The sequence below is a fragment of the Homalodisca vitripennis genome, chromosome 5 (genome assembly GCF_021130785.1).
Source record: "Homalodisca vitripennis isolate AUS2020 chromosome 5, UT_GWSS_2.1, whole genome shotgun sequence".
In the NCBI taxonomy this organism is placed as follows: Eukaryota; Metazoa; Arthropoda; class Insecta; order Hemiptera; family Cicadellidae; genus Homalodisca; species Homalodisca vitripennis.
Window position 1 is genome coordinate 109,001,958 of NC_060211.1, and position 16,465 is coordinate 109,018,422.

The following is a 16,465-nucleotide window of genomic DNA, read 5'->3' on the forward strand; positions in this document are numbered from 1 at the left end:
CGAGTTGTAGTTAGTTTGAATCCCAAAATAGTACATGTATAACTCTGAGTAGACTTTGTTAAATTTTTAAAATATAACAATGTAATGATTAATAGACCAACCATGAGATACTGCAAGTTTATTTGGAATATTGGACAATTGTGCCCCTTACAAAACTGACCATGATGCACTTTGTGAATTTAACTTCACATATTCTTTGGCGTAACTGAAATAGGTTATTCATAATGCGATGTAGTTGTCGGATGTTAGTAACCTATTTTAATAAATTAGTGTGACGCAACTCCGGCAGCTTGTAATTGTAGTTAGAGATAACTGTAGCTAGAGATATATGAGAAATTACAATTTTTAGGCACCACGTAACATAAAAAGTAAAACATCAGTACTTACAGAGTCTTTGAATAACCCACGATTATGACCACCCTGGATTTGTAAGCTTACGTTAGGATAAAGTTGAATATAATTTAATGTTAAAGTTATAATTTAAATTCATGTTTAATTGAAAAAATTTAACAATGGCTTGAAAACATCAAATACTTAATATAATACTTATATAATGTATCATATTATAATACACAGTGACATTTAAATTCGCCATTAACAATTGCAATTTAATCTGATCTTTTAATGTAATTTAATCTCAATTTAATTGAGCAATATTTTAATTTTCTATGATTAGTTATTGACATATCAAACGCTCATACAATATTCTTATATATATATAAGAATATATATACAAGTATATATATATATATAAGAGATTTGAGACTGGGTATATGCCTTGACACTTTTCGCTTCATTGAGTTCATAATTTTAATACATTTATTAATGTCAAAATTAATGTTACGTAACATTTTAAAACAGAATAATATATATATATTCTTAGTTATATATAACTATATAATCTTAGTTAACTATATAATTTTAGTTTATTGAAATTAAATAAGGCAATTGCCATTTATAAAATTTAATGTAAATAAAAGTCGTTTGACAGGTATTTGGTCTTCCGATCATATGTTAGTTTGCTTATTTAAACGCATATGTGACAGATACGGCCAAATACAAAATAATTGAATCGGAAAAAGTAAGCGCTCTGTGGTGTAATGGTAGCACATTCACCCGGCAAGTGAGAGATCCGGGTTCGACTCCCGGCGGAGCAAGTACTTTTTGCGATTCAATGTTTATTGAAATTAAATAAGGCAATTGCCATTTATAAAATTCGTGTAAAATATATTCCATGAGGTCCGAGAAATGTTTCATGCAGAGAAGATCTGGTGAGGTGCAGACATAATGTTTCTAGAATATTCTTTTATTCGGAAAAATATTAGTAATGAAACATAATTAAAATGTAAATGATACTAAACAGCTGATGAAGTGTCAGCTGAAGTTCGTCAAACGTTTGTTTACATTGAACCTTAGGAAATAGTGTATACAGTGCTTAATCAATTAGTATTGCCTGCGGCTTCGCACGCAATTCCGCAGGCTTTGCAGGTGTATGAGCACTTCTGGTTCGAATTATATTTCTGACGCCAATGTTGAATTGTTTTTTAACACGATCAAGAAAATTTGCCAAAAACTGTATGTTTAAGGTCACTGTAATTTACTCCGGTCTTAGTATTTTGTGCCATAATTGATTTTGTTGTGTTTCCCTGATCAAGAAAATATACCTACATACACAAACCTGAGAAGCGTAATTCTGTTAAAAGACGTCTAAGAAGGATTTTATAACAGTCTTTACATTTCTAGTAAAAGTTAGATAGCAATTTACAGTACTGACCAAGATCCGCATACGTATTTTTTGCTAAAATGTACAGATAAAAACGTGGGTTACTAAAACTTAATGTTCTAATCTGGGTATATTCTTACTCTCTATTCAATAGCGGTAATCTCATTTAGTCATAAAACAATGTTTACAAAGTTAATAGTTGATTACGTTTAACAGGCTCTTTTAATTATCAATATTTGTTAGATTTAGTGCAACTAAAGAAGCTAAGATCGGATTTCTTGCAACTTTGGAGACCAGTGGGACGTTGCCCGGAGGGATGTTCTAATTAAGAATAGGCCTAAATGTTAAACAGGGACCCTAATAAAATCCATGTAAAATTTTAGTACACTTGGTCTAGTAGTTATGATGTGATTAGTTAAGCTCGGGTGTAAACGCATAGAAACCATTAGAATTTGGTAAAAGTATAGATAACTTTCACGTACAAAGTTGTGCATGTCTGCACATAAGAATAGAGTATAAATGAAAAAAATAAAAGTTAAAGAGACTCAAAACTGAATGGTTTTCACGAATTTTTATATCAAACTTTTACAGTGGCGCAAGGAAGAGCAAATTTGAAAATTGCGTGTGAAATCAATGGTAGCTACTTGTTAATAGTTAAAATAAAAAGGTGTATTAAATATTAATATTTTTTAAAGTTTATATTACATATCTTGAAAATATGGTTGGTTTTGTGTATTTGTAAGATAGTAAAATAATGATTATAAGTGATCAGCATTCATTATTTATAATTTATACAATCTCAGCTGCCTGCGGGAACTATTTAACTACATGATGACTACTTAACGTTCGAGTTTTCCGTCTGTACAAACCTATTGGTAAGATGAATAACTAATTAATCTTACGTTGTCTTTTAAGGGCATCAAACTGACTAACCGCGTATGGCCAATATTGTGAAAGTCTTTTGCTCACGACAATAGTGCTTGATTATTAAGATTGCTTTCTCTCATACGTCAATCATATTCTTGGAGTAGACCTAGCGCAGGATGAGCCGTAACATGGGCTCTTATGGAGTTATTCTGGACCAATGAGAGAGCAGCAATGGCGGCTAGGCCACGCCCCCTGCACCCCTCCCCACAACCACCATCGCCTCTGGATCAATGAGAGGGCAGCAATGGCGGCTAGGCCATGCCCCTGCCCCCACCCACCCCATCCTACACCCCCTGTCACCTCCTGGTCCCTCCCCTAGCCAATGGGAAATTGTCTCTTATGGGAGGTACATTTCGGTGTTTCCTAACCACAGACTTCCTGTTTTCCGACGACTTATCTCAACCTAGACTTCCTGTTTGTCACACACCTCTGACTTTCTGTACTGCTTAACCACCCGTCCACAGGTCCCGTGTCGACGCCTATTGACACTCACCTTTTTGAGATTCTTAACACCCGCAACCGCGTATCTGATGGCTCCTACCGGAGTCCGACACTGTCCTACTGCCTCCCGTACTCGGAGCCTGGCGTAACGCCCATACCTGGATTTTGACCGCCTAACCTTTACCGGCCATGCACGACATATTTCGTCACCCATCTTTTCGAGTACCGGAGTGCATGAAAAACCGCACCCACATTTCTAACGGCCCCTGCCCAAACATTTCAAATGCCTCCAATACTCTTAACCACATATATTGCCCACACTGTTATTTCTAACAATTCACTCCAGGACCTAGCCACCCATCTATACCCCCGTCTCTTACAGATCCACACCTGAACAGTCCCTCACAGGGTTCCAACTTATACCCAAATCAGTACTCTGACCGCCTACCTTTTATCGGATGAATGATGAAATTTTAATCGTGTGCTTTCACCCTGCCGAGACCCTACACTTTTCGATTGCCTCCAGTACTCCTACCCGAGCGTGTCGCTCTTACCCGAATTTTTGACCAATTTACAGTCCAATGTACCACATAGGCCTGTGCAATCGCCCGTCTCCTGAACATGCTAAGACCTACTTTTCTAACGGATCCTGCAGAGGCTTCACACTATCCTATTACCTCTCATACCTCGACTCTTAACCACGGATATTGCACATACTATGATTTCTAACTCCTCCGTGTGTATACGCCTACAGCCTCCCACCTCTCTCGTGTACCCAAGCGTCTTCAGCCCTCATCCGTACCCTGCCGAGAACCTACACTTTTCGACTGCCTCCAGTACTCCTAGCCGAGCGTATCGCTCATACCCGGATTTTTACCATGTTACAGTCCAATGTATCACATAGGCGTGCAATCGCCCGTCTCCCGGACCTGCACCTGTATTTCTAATGGTCGTTACAGAAACCTCACACTATCCTATTACCTCTCATACCTCGACTCTTAACCACGGATATTGCACATACTATGATTTCTAACTCCTCCGTGTGTATACGCCTACAACCTCCCACCTCTCTCGTGTACCCAAGCGTCTTCGGCCCTCATTTGCACCCTGCTGAGGCCCCACACTTTCCACTCCTAGTCAGGCATAAAGCCTATACACAGATTTTTACCATTTTACCGACCAATGTACCACATAGGCCTGCAATAGCCCGTCTCCTGGACATGCTAAGACCTACTTTTCTAACGGATCCTGCAGAGGCTTCACACTTTCCTATTGTCTCCCATACCTCGGCTCTTAACTACGGATATTGCACATACTATGATTTCTAACTCCCCGACCTTTACGCGTGTATGCGCCTATAGCCTCCCATCTCTCTCGTGTACCCAAGCGTCTTCAGGCCCTCACCATCACACTGACGGGACAACAACACTTTCCAACTGCCTCCCGTACTCCTACCCAGGGGTATCACCCATACCCAATTTAGACCACCTACACATTACCGACTAGTATCCACAAAGTCCAACAGGCATCCATATAATATGTCGTACACTACGTCTCTTAGCCCTTACACATACTCCACGACTCCACACTCTAAAGTGTTTACTACGCGTAGCGTCACATTCGAAAATTGTCTTCCCATCATTAATACCCTGTACTGGTTCCCACACATATAGTTAACACCTTTACCGTATTAATCTCCATATACGAGTATTTACCGAGCATATCGCACAATCTTAGTTAGCCTTACCTTCGTAGGGTTCAAACTTGCATTTCGTTCAATTTCTAACATACTGAGGTCCCCATAAAAAAAAAACCAGGCCTAACACGGCACTCTCATTTTACTGACAAATATTCATACATTACCTGAAAGTGTAATGCAAATATTTACCGAGTACTTTCCCAACAGGATATTCTCATCCCGAGGTCCTAGTCTCAAGCTAACAGCTTATAACACGAGGCGTACCTTCTGAGCGACTACTATTTGCCGATCAATGCCCGTGCATATGTTTCAATACCTGGACACCTAATGTCTACGAAGTACTTCATATACTCTTATCCCACGCAACCCATCACGGGACCCTAATTTCTGTTACCTTTCACTTGGATGTCTATCACTTCATTCCGGGACCCAACTCTCAAGCAGCGTAAAAGAACCGTATTTCATTATTAACAAAGCACCATACATATATTTCAACTACTGCTTAGACATTTAGTTTCCATATTAATCAAGTATTTTGTTTTCACTTAACCCACGCCTCCCTTTACGGCACTCCAACTTTTTACCACATTAAATCCACCATCACTTTCTAACGGCCAGGCTCTCATTTTCATAATATCAAGCGAGCGTAGCTTAATACGGAATACCATCCCATACAATTTAAGCTTTACCGTGTGTAATTATATATGTCGCTTATACTTGGACATCTAAAGACCCATCATACCTCACTCTGGTTTCCTAGCTGTTCCCTTACTTTAATTTATTTATAAAGAGACGCATACAGAGGTATTAGTCCAATCATCTCGAGACCGCGTTATATTAATGTTTATATTATAATCTATACTAGCACTTTATGAAATCTCGACCACAGTGACTTACCCATTGCACCGGCTCATGACACTGCTCGTAACGGACAGTTTGCGGTTTGCGGTTACCTGCATCCTCGGACTCTGATAATTCATTCTCTACAACAATATTAAAACTAATAACTATTATAACATCTTCAGTACAGCACGGGATATCTGCCATCCTGAATACAGTCGGAATAATACATAGGTACTGCATTCGGTGTGTAATAAGTTTTAAGTTTTCTACCAAGTGTGATGTAAAGAGCTTTAACTTATTTATAGTCTATTTTCAAAAACGTATACCGCTTCGTATACTTTGAATTTAGTTAATCATACCGGATGCGATGATTGAGGTTTGCGGTTACATGTAAAAACCCAGGCGAGTAACGGTACAGCTGCAACCGCAATTTTAAGAGACCATCATTGGTCGGAATAAACGCGTCTCTGATTGGTCTAAAATAGCCTCCAAGCACTCTGATTGGTCGGTGTTCTACACAGTCGGCAGAGATTTCCCTGTCTCGTCAGTCTGGAGGTGGACGTCAAAGAGGTAAGACCTATGTCGCTCCGTTCCTTGATATTGCACAACATTGTGTATGCAGAGTCGATATCAAGACAAGAAATTTTATAAAAGTAAATTAGCTTATAGGAGTTTTATTACATTTTCAATTTATTAAGTGCTTTTACTTTATTTAGCGATCACAGACATTAAACTCCTTTACACTGTGTGTGTTCTTAAAGTGTTTATACTATTGCTTCACAATACAGTGTTATTGTGTTTTTATGAAAGTGAACAAGTTAATTCGTTGTGTTACTGTGTTTGTATCGTAGTGACAAACCCAACATAGATTTCGTTCATTTATTTATGTGTCGTATTTATAATCAAGTTTTGTGTAATTTATTTCGGTTATTACATCATACCACAGTGTACTGTAAAAAAGTTTACTGCGCATGCGCAGTTCCTACACTTATTTAAGTGCGTAACGTTGTCATTCTTGTCATTCTTAGACGTGACGTTGAACAGTCAACACCTATTCCAAAAGCTTGTATCAAAGCTGCTTGCTGTATTATTTTAGAGCTAATTACATACAACATGGATCCCGTAAAAGTTTTGCATACCGGTGAAACCTACTGTAGAAGGTTTAGAACATATGGGTCAGAAACAGTTTTCAAGTTTAACCCAGTACCCAAAGGAGTGTCCGAACTTGATTGGATTAAAAAGGGTTTTGGGAGTATTGTCGAAAAGGCGAAAGCCGGTACTACCGAATATGACTACCTAGGCTTCACTTTAGATTCTCTGAATTTCAGAACCAAAGATTCCGGATATATCGCTTATAGACCTGCAAATAAAGTTCACGGGGATATAATTTGGGATATATTTGGAAAACTTATCCAAAGTAATTCGGATTCGATAAAGTCCATGGACACATTTAGAGTTAAGTGCACCCGCACCAATATTCCAGTAGGCAGTGGTAGCCTCAGAAGACCTGGTTTGTATAATAACTTTGAAGAAGAATGTAAAGCACGTAGAGGTATCGTAGTCATTAAGAATAGCGATAGTCTGTGTCTCCCCCGAGCTATAGTGGTAGCAAAAGCCTATGCCAAAAAAGATCCTCAGTTCAAAGCAATAAGGCAGGACATGGGTAAGCGACAAACTCTTAGAGCCCAAAAATTGATGACCAAAGCCGGGGTCCAAATTTCTGAACAGGGAGCGGGGATCCCCGAACTTAATAAATTTCAAGACCACCTCAAAAAGTATAATATTACAGTTTATAACTACGATAATAAGGGTCGAGATGTTTATTTTTCAGGTACTAACTCCGATGCTTTGTACAAAATAAACTTGTTGTATCACGAAAGCCATTACAACGTAATAACTAGCCTAACTGCAGCTTTTGCGTGCCATTTTTTCTGCGAAGCATGCCATGTCCCTTACGACCACAAAGGTTTACACAGATGTTCAAATATCTGTCCTGCATGTCAAACCGTTTCTCCACCGTGTAAAGAGGAGCATGGGGGAATTTTATGCCCTGACTGTAACATGACCATGAAAAATCAGAACTGTTTTGCGGCTCATAAGAGTGAACGTTGTAAGTCGGTAAAAAAATGTTTACAGTGCCAAAGGCTTGTCTTTCTCAACAGTCGTAAGTCAAAACACGTGTGCGGGGAAGTTTTTTGTAAAATATGTAACGATTTCATGCCCCCGAACCATCAATGTTACATGCGGGTCGATACAAACAAACCAAAAACCAAAGACTTTCTTTTCATTTTCTTTGATTTAGAGACCCGTCAAGATGAAATTTTAACGGAAGAATCTAGAGTTCATAAAGTTAACCTTTGTGTTTCTCAACAATTTTGTTGGAAATGTATTAATGGTAAATCTTGTGAAATGTGCAAAGACCGAACAAAGATCTTTGATAGTGATCCTGTGAATCAATTTATGAATTACGTAATGGAGGAGAGAAAAAAATTCAAAAACGTATGTGTAATGGCTCATAACGGTCAGGGTTTTGATTTTCAATTTCTGTTAAAGTATGTTCTCGAACAAACAAAATTCACTCCAGAGCTAATCATGCGTGGCACTAAAGTCATTCTCATGGAGTTAGACAATGTGCGATTTATCGATTCGCTAAATTATTTCCCCATGGCCCTCTCTGCACTACCCAAAGCCTTTGACCTCCCCCCGGAGAAGAAGAAGGGTTACTTCCCTCATCTTTTCAACACTTTGGCAAACCAAAATTATGTAGGCCCTATACCACCCAAGGAGTACTATTGCCCTGAATCCATGTTTGAGAAGTCTTACAAAGATTTTGAAAATTGGCACAACGACCAACTTAACCAAAATGTAGTTTTTGACTTTCAAAAAGAGTTGGTCGAGTACTGTATCTCCGATGTGGAGATACTGGCGCAAGCGTGTATTAAGTTTAGAAACATGTTTTTGAAAGAATGTAACGTAGATCCGTTCATGGAAGCCGTCACCATAGCCAGCGCTTGTAATTTGGTTTTTAGACGGAATTTTCTCAAAGCCAACACTATTGGTCTGGTCCCTAAAAACGGATACCGTATGGTTGATAACCAATCGCCTATTGCTTTACAATGGCTGAGCTGGGAGGAAGAACAGCGTTGTGTCCGCATTCAGCATGCGGGGAGGGACAGAGAAGTTAAAATCGAGGGATTAAAAGTAGACGGTTTTGACGGAGAACGAATCTATGAATTTCACGGCTGTTATTTCCATGGGTGTCCAAAATGTTTTCCATTTAATAGAGAAGAACCACTCAAAGAGGACCCTTCCGACTCCCTGCACTTAAGGTTCGAGAGAACCAAAGCTAAAATGGCTCGTCTCCGAGCATCTGACTATGAAGTAATTGAAATGTGGGAGTGTAAATTCAATCATTTAAAGAAAGAACAACAATTGGATTATCTAAATTTTCTCCCCATTCTAAGCACACTCCCACTTAACCCCAGAGATGCCTTCTTCGGGGGCAGAACAGGCAATGCAAAATCTTATCACAAGTGCGGGGAAGGGGAAACAATTCAGTATGTAGACGTTTGCTCCTTGTACCCGTTTGTCAATAAGTTTTCTCCCTATGTTTTATCCCATCCAAAAATATATGTAGGGGACAAGGAGTGTAGAGAAAGAGGCATGGAGGCCGAAGGACTCCTAAAATGTAAAGTATTGCCTCCACTAAATTTGTACCACCCCGTCCTTCCAGCACGCATGAACAATAAATTAATGTTTGTTTTATGCCGTACATGTGGTCTAGAGATGCTAAACACGGACTGTAACCATAATATCGAAGAAAGAGCATTGACAGGGACATGGACAATGCAGGAAATACGCAAGGCTGTAGAAAAAGGATACAAAATTTTAGAAATGTACGAGCTTTGGGATTATAAAATTATTACTTACGAAGACGGTGGTCTTTTTACAGATTTTGTAAATAAGTTTCTAAAAATTAAACAGGAGGCATCGGGCTACCCCTCCTGGTGCCTCACAGAAGAGGATAAAGCCGTGTATATTCAAAATTATTATGAACACGAAGGTGTCAGACTTGACCCTTTCAAAATTGAAAAGAACGGAGGTCTTCGCTCCCTTGCTAAATTGATGTTAAATTCTTTCTGGGGTAAATTTGGTCAAAGGGAAAATCAGACAAAAACATCAATCATAAGAGACCCTTTTGAATACTTTCAGTTGCTGTCCAACCCTGAAATAGATGTAAATACTACTCAAATTATTAACGATACTGTACTAATTGTGAACTGGCAGCATATTGAAGAAGCCGCAGAAGCCCTAAGGACAGTAAATGTTGTGGTTGCAGCATTTACAACGTCACATGCTCGATTAAAATTGTACGAACACTTAGAAAAGTTAGGGAGGCAAGTTCTTTACTATGATACAGACAGTGTCCTTTACGTACACAGGGAGAGTATGCACAAGGTCCCCACAGGGGACTACTTGGGCGAAATGACCGACGAGTTGGCTGACTATGGTCCAGGGTCATACATAGTAGAATTTGTTTCCGGAGGCCCCAAGACTTACGCCTATCTTGTCTGGTCAACAAATAAAAACGCACTAGTTGAAGTTTGTAAAATAAAAGGCCTTACTCTAAATTTAAAAACTAGCGAAAAATTAAATTTCGAAACATTGAAAGCATTAGTTCTGAGTAATTCATTTGACTCAGTGGACATAGAAGAGAACAGAATAAGACGAACCAAGGACAAAGACATTGTTACAGTCAAAGAAACAAAGTCTTTTAAAATTACAGGACCCAAAAGGAGACTTGAAGGACCCTACGATACTGTACCGTTTGGATTTAAGAAACAAAAATTAACACTCTAACATGTTTAAAAAACTACATTTTCACCAATCACAACGTTAAAATTTCATTATAAATCCTGAGACATACATAGAGAGAGATTAAATGTAATTATAACCCACCACATCCGTTGGTTGTGACCGAACGTTCGTTAAAACGCTTCCTTCAGATGTGTACTACTATTGAATTATGTTATGAGAGCTGACCACGAGTAAAAATTTGAGATTATTTTATTATACAGGTATTTCAATTACGTACAAAAGAAATTTTTAAATACTAGATATTGTACTGTATTATTGCAGCCATTACATATAATTTTGCACTCCAGACCCTTCTTTGGGTGGTTGGCCGAAAGTGCAAAATACAAGTGTTTTGAGTGTATATCTGCCCCCGTCATCTTTACCTTCAAATGTCACGTAAGTGTGAATGTTTGATCACCCTCGCGTCGAGGGAGCGTCTGCTTCTAAGGCCGGCGTAAAACCTGTAAGTCCTGGAGCAGTTCGACCTCTTTCACGGCCGGCTTAAAACCCGTAAGTCCGGGAGAGGTTGACCCTTGGACAGTGTGGAGGGTGAGACTGGTTCGAAGGAGCGAATGTGGGAACTCAGTAGGATGCGTGGACTTGGGCATGGAGATGAACAAGTCTATGCTCCGAACGGCTCAGCATGAACGAGGTCTCTAAGGCAGGCCTAAACTCTGTAAGTCCTGGGACCGTGATTGTGTAATATAGTGACCACATTGAATGTGTACTGATGACGGAGCCGATAAACGCTGATTCTCCTCTTCTTAAGCCCTCTGATGCAGAAAACTGTTAGATACGTCATTACATAGTTATTTGCTCGAATGTTAGCATTTTATATTTGTTTATTGTTTTTAATAACATAAATACCTTCCAGTCTATGGATAAAATCAATTATCACAAACATTTTACTATACGATTTTTCTATGTCACTTAAATATGCTCTTATGTGTGATCTCAGGTCCACTTCAATACATACACGCTGACATATTCATCAAACACTATTCACTCTGTAATTTCACCGCAAAATCAGAATGTCTATGAGCTTTAAATAATTATGCCCCTCAAACACTCACATGCACTACACAGGCTTACAGGTGGATACCAACAGTTTTATTTATAAATTTGTAGTTGACTCGTCTCATGTTCATTCGCAAATGAGCACTCAGAGCGTTAACATGGCAACCTTCCTTAAGCTTGAATCTAGAAATACGGTTAACAGAAGTGAGAGGTTTCGTACCACACGTGAAGAACTAACGTTTATACTGACCTCTCCCATTGACTCAATAGATTGGCCCCTAGCATTTTCAGAGTACATTGTCGATCATATAAAGGATGGAGCCTCACCTACTGATCACTTTGGAATTACAATTAAACATCAAGGTATAGCCAAAGAAGGGATTATACCTTTCATGGCAGCATCTAAATTAACCTCTTACGTGGTTGATGATGCGCTTGAGAAGACATTCGTTAATGTGGAAACATTGATAGGGCCTTTAATTGTGACAGCAACTATAGTAAAAGTACCTGAGCAGTTTCTTCAGTAATAGGCATTTAGCATATCTCCTTGTATTATTAGTAAAGAGACAGAGAGAGGTTAGGCATTGAGTTGAGGATCACTTTGTGTTTGCTTTGAATAGGTACACGGAGGAGGAGGAATAAAAATAAGTACAAAGACCCATTTTACGTTTTTTAGTAGAGTGAATTGAAAGACTTCTCCGAGTATAGTGAACTGTTGAACTTGCAACGGATAAAATAAAAAAATATAAAAAAAAAATAAAGTATAAAATGTATCTCACCGAGAGACAGGGTTTCGGCATTGAGTTGAGAGGTCCTGTCATTGGTGAGGTACAAAAAAAAAAAATATGTTGGGAGGTAGCAGATTTGTCATGGAATGGCTACCACCGTAAAGAGCGATGGTTGGGGCTCTTTACACACGTGGATAGGCCTACTGGGGAAGGAGCCACGTAAAAAATCTCCTAACGCGCCATGGTCCTACGCCCTGGTCACGCGGCAAGCACGTGTGTACCTAGCGTGGTGGGGAAATGTGACCACTCGCCATAACACGGCTGTTAAAACATATAGACCTCACCGAAACATACGAGTATTTCTAGGACGTCAGATGAACATATATAACGACACCATTTAATCTACATACCAACAGCATGTCTTGACTGGTTCATCAGAACCCTCATCTACACCCTGTGCCTAACACTGTTGCCAGTTTTACTTGTAGTGAAAATTATTGGTCTCTCTCAAAATATGTTGCAATAAACAACCATTATCAGCTGTTACCGTAAACAAATAAATGTACATTTGATTTCACTCATCTAGTTTACATTCATATACATCAAGCAGAGCCAGTATGTGACCATATCCAGGCCATAACGGGATCAGCTGGTGATCAGCATCGATATTTCAACACAGCCTCAAATGTCATTGGATTAGTATCCTGATAGCCCTAACATTCCTACTCCCTTCTATCCTAGGTATTCCTTAATCCACCTTATGCCCTATGCTCCAACTTAACCTAAACCAATCGGAGTAAAATTTCCTTTTTATAAAGTTTTTTTCATTGATTTTAAGTTAAAAATACACATTTAACATTACAGCAAATCCGATTGTCTATGAACACGTTCAAGTCTGTGGAGAGTACACTCCAGGAACTGCACATGAACAACTGCACCGTCTCGCTGGATCCCTTCTACCGCCTCACTAACCTGCGGGTAAAGGACCTCTTACTGACAAAAATTTCAGAAAATCTTTTGTCAGTAAGAGGTCCTTTACCCGCAGGTTAGTGAGGCGGTAGAAGGGATCCAGCGAGACGGTGCAGTTGTTCATGTGCAGTTCCTGGAGTGTACTCTCCACAGACTTGAACGTGTTCATAGACAATCGGATTTGCTGTAATGTTAAATGTGTATTTTTAACTTAAAATCAATGAAAAAAACTTTATAAAAAGGAAATTTTACTCCGATTGGTTTAGGTTAAGTTGGAGCATAGGGCATAAGGTGGATTAAGGAATACCTAGGATAGAAGGGAGTAGGAATGTTAGGGCTATCAGGATACTAATCCAATGACATTTGAGGCTGTGTTGAAATATCGATGCTGATCACCAGCTGATCCCGTTATGGCCTGGATATGGTCACATACTGGCTCTGCTTGATGTATATGAATGTAAACTAGATGAGTGAAATCAAATGTACATTTATTTGTTTACGGTAACAGCTGATAATGGTTGTTTATTGCAACATATTTTGAGAGAGACCAATAATTTTCACTACAAGTAAAACTGGCAACAGTGTTAGGCACAGGGTGTAGATGAGGGTTCTGATGAACCAGTCAAGACATGCTGTTGGTATGTAGATTAAATGGTGTCGTTATATATGTTCATCTGACGTCCTAGAAATACTCGTATGTTTCGGTGAGGTCTATATGTTTTAACAGCCGTGTTATGGCGAGTGGTCACATTTCCCCACCACGCTAGGTACACACGTGCTTGCCGCGTGACCAGGGCGTAGGACCATGGCGCGTTAGGAGATTTTTTACGTGGCTCCTTCCCCAGTAGGCCTATCCACGTGTGTAAAGAGCCCCAACCATCGCTCTTTACGGTGGTAGCCATTCCATGACAAATCTGCTACCTCCCAACATATTTTTTTTTTTTGTACCTCACCAATGACAGGACCTCTCAACTCAATGCCGAAACCCTGTCTCTCGGTGAGATACATTTTATACTTTATTTTTTTTTTATATTTTTTTATTTTATCCGTTGCAAGTTCAACAGTTCACTATACTCGGAGAAGTCTTTCAATTCACTCTACTAAAAAACGTAAAATGGGTCTTTGTACTTATTTTTATTCCTCCTCCTCCGTGTACCTATTCAAAGCAAACACAAAGTGATCCTCAACTCAATGCCTAACCTCTCTCTGTCTCTTTACTAATAATACAAGGAGATATGCTAAATGCCTATTACTGAAGAAACTGCTCAGGTACTTTTACTATAGTTGCTGTCACAATTAAAGGCCCTATCAATGTTTCCACATTAACGAATGTCTTCTCAAGCGCATCATCAACCACGTAAGAGGTTAATTTAGATGCTGCCATGAAAGGTATAATCCCTTCTTTGGCTATACCTTGATGTTTAATTGTAATTCCAAAGTGATCAGTAGGTGAGGCTCCATCCTTTATATGATCGACAATGTACTCTGAAAATGCTAGGGGCCAATCTATTGAGTCAATGGGAGAGGTCAGTATAAACGTTAGTTCTTCACGTGTGGTACGAAACCTCTCACTTCTGTTAACCGTATTTCTAGATTCAAGCTTAAGGAAGGTTGCCATGTTAACGCTCTGAGTGCTCATTTGCGAATGAACATGAGACGAGTCAACTACAAATTTATAAATAAAACTGTTGGTATCCACCTGTAAGCCTGTGTAGTGCATGTGAGTGTTTGAGGGGCATAATTATTTAAAGCTCATAGACATTCTGATTTTGCGGTGAAATTACAGAGTGAATAGTGTTTGATGAATATGTCAGCGTGTATGTATTGAAGTGGACCTGAGATCACACATAAGAGCATATTTAAGTGACATAGAAAAATCGTATAGTAAAATGTTTGTGATAATTGATTTTATCCATAGACTGGAAGGTATTTATGTTATTAAAAACAATAAACAAATATAAAATGCTAACATTCGAGCAAATAACTATGTAATGACGTATCTAACAGTTTTCTGCATCAGAGGGCTTAAGAAGAGGAGAATCAGCGTTTATCGGCTCCGTCATCAGTACACATTCAATGTGGTCACTATATTACACAATCACGGTCCCAGGACTTACAGAGTTTAGGCCTGCCTTAGAGACCTCGTTCATGCTGAGCCGTTCGGAGCATAGACTTGTTCATCTCCATGCCCAAGTCCACGCATCCTACTGAGTTCCCACATTCGCTCCTTCGAACCAGTCTCACCCTCCACACTGTCCAAGGGTCAACCTCTCCCGGACTTACGGGTTTTAAGCCGGCCGTGAAAGAGGTCGAACTGCTCCAGGACTTACAGGTTTTACGCCGGCCTTAGAAGCAGACGCTCCCTCGACGCGAGGGTGATCAAACATTCACACTTACGTGACATTTGAAGGTAAAGATGACGGGGGCAGATATACACTCAAAACACTTGTATTTTGCACTTTCGGCCAACCACCCAAAGAAGGGTCTGGAGTGCAAAATTATATGTAATGGCTGCAATAATACAGTACAATATCTAGTATTTAAAAATTTCTTTTGTACGTAATTGAAATACCTGTATAATAAAATAATCTCAAATTTTTACTCGTGGTCAGCTCTCATAACATAATTCAATAGTAGTACACATCTGAAGGAAGCGTTTTAACGAACGTTCGGTCACAACCAACGGATGTGGTGGGTTATAATTACATTTAATCTCTCTCTATGTATGTCTCAGGATTTATAATGAAATTTTAACGTTGTGATTGGTGAAAATGTAGTTTTTTAAACATGTTAGAGTGTTAATTTTTGTTTCTTAAATCCAAACGGTACAGTATCGTAGGGTCCTTCAAGTCTCCTTTTGGGTCCTGTAATTTTAAAAGACTTTGTTTCTTTGACTGTAACAATGTCTTTGTCCTTGGTTCGTCTTATTCTGTTCTCTTCTATGTCCACTGAGTCAAATGAATTACTCAGAACTAATGCTTTCAATGTTTCGAAATTTAATTTTTCGCTAGTTTTTAAATTTAGAGTAAGGCCTTTTATTTTACAAACTTCAACTAGTGCGTTTTTATTTGTTGACCAGACAAGATAGGCGTAAGTCTTGGGGCCTCCGGAAACAAATTCTACTATGTATGACCCTGGACCATAGTCAGCCAACTCGTCGGTCATTTCGCCCAAGTAGTCCCCTGTGGGGACCTTGTGCATACTCTCCCTGTGTACGTAAAGGACACTGTCTGTATCATAGTAAAGAACTTGCCTCCCTAA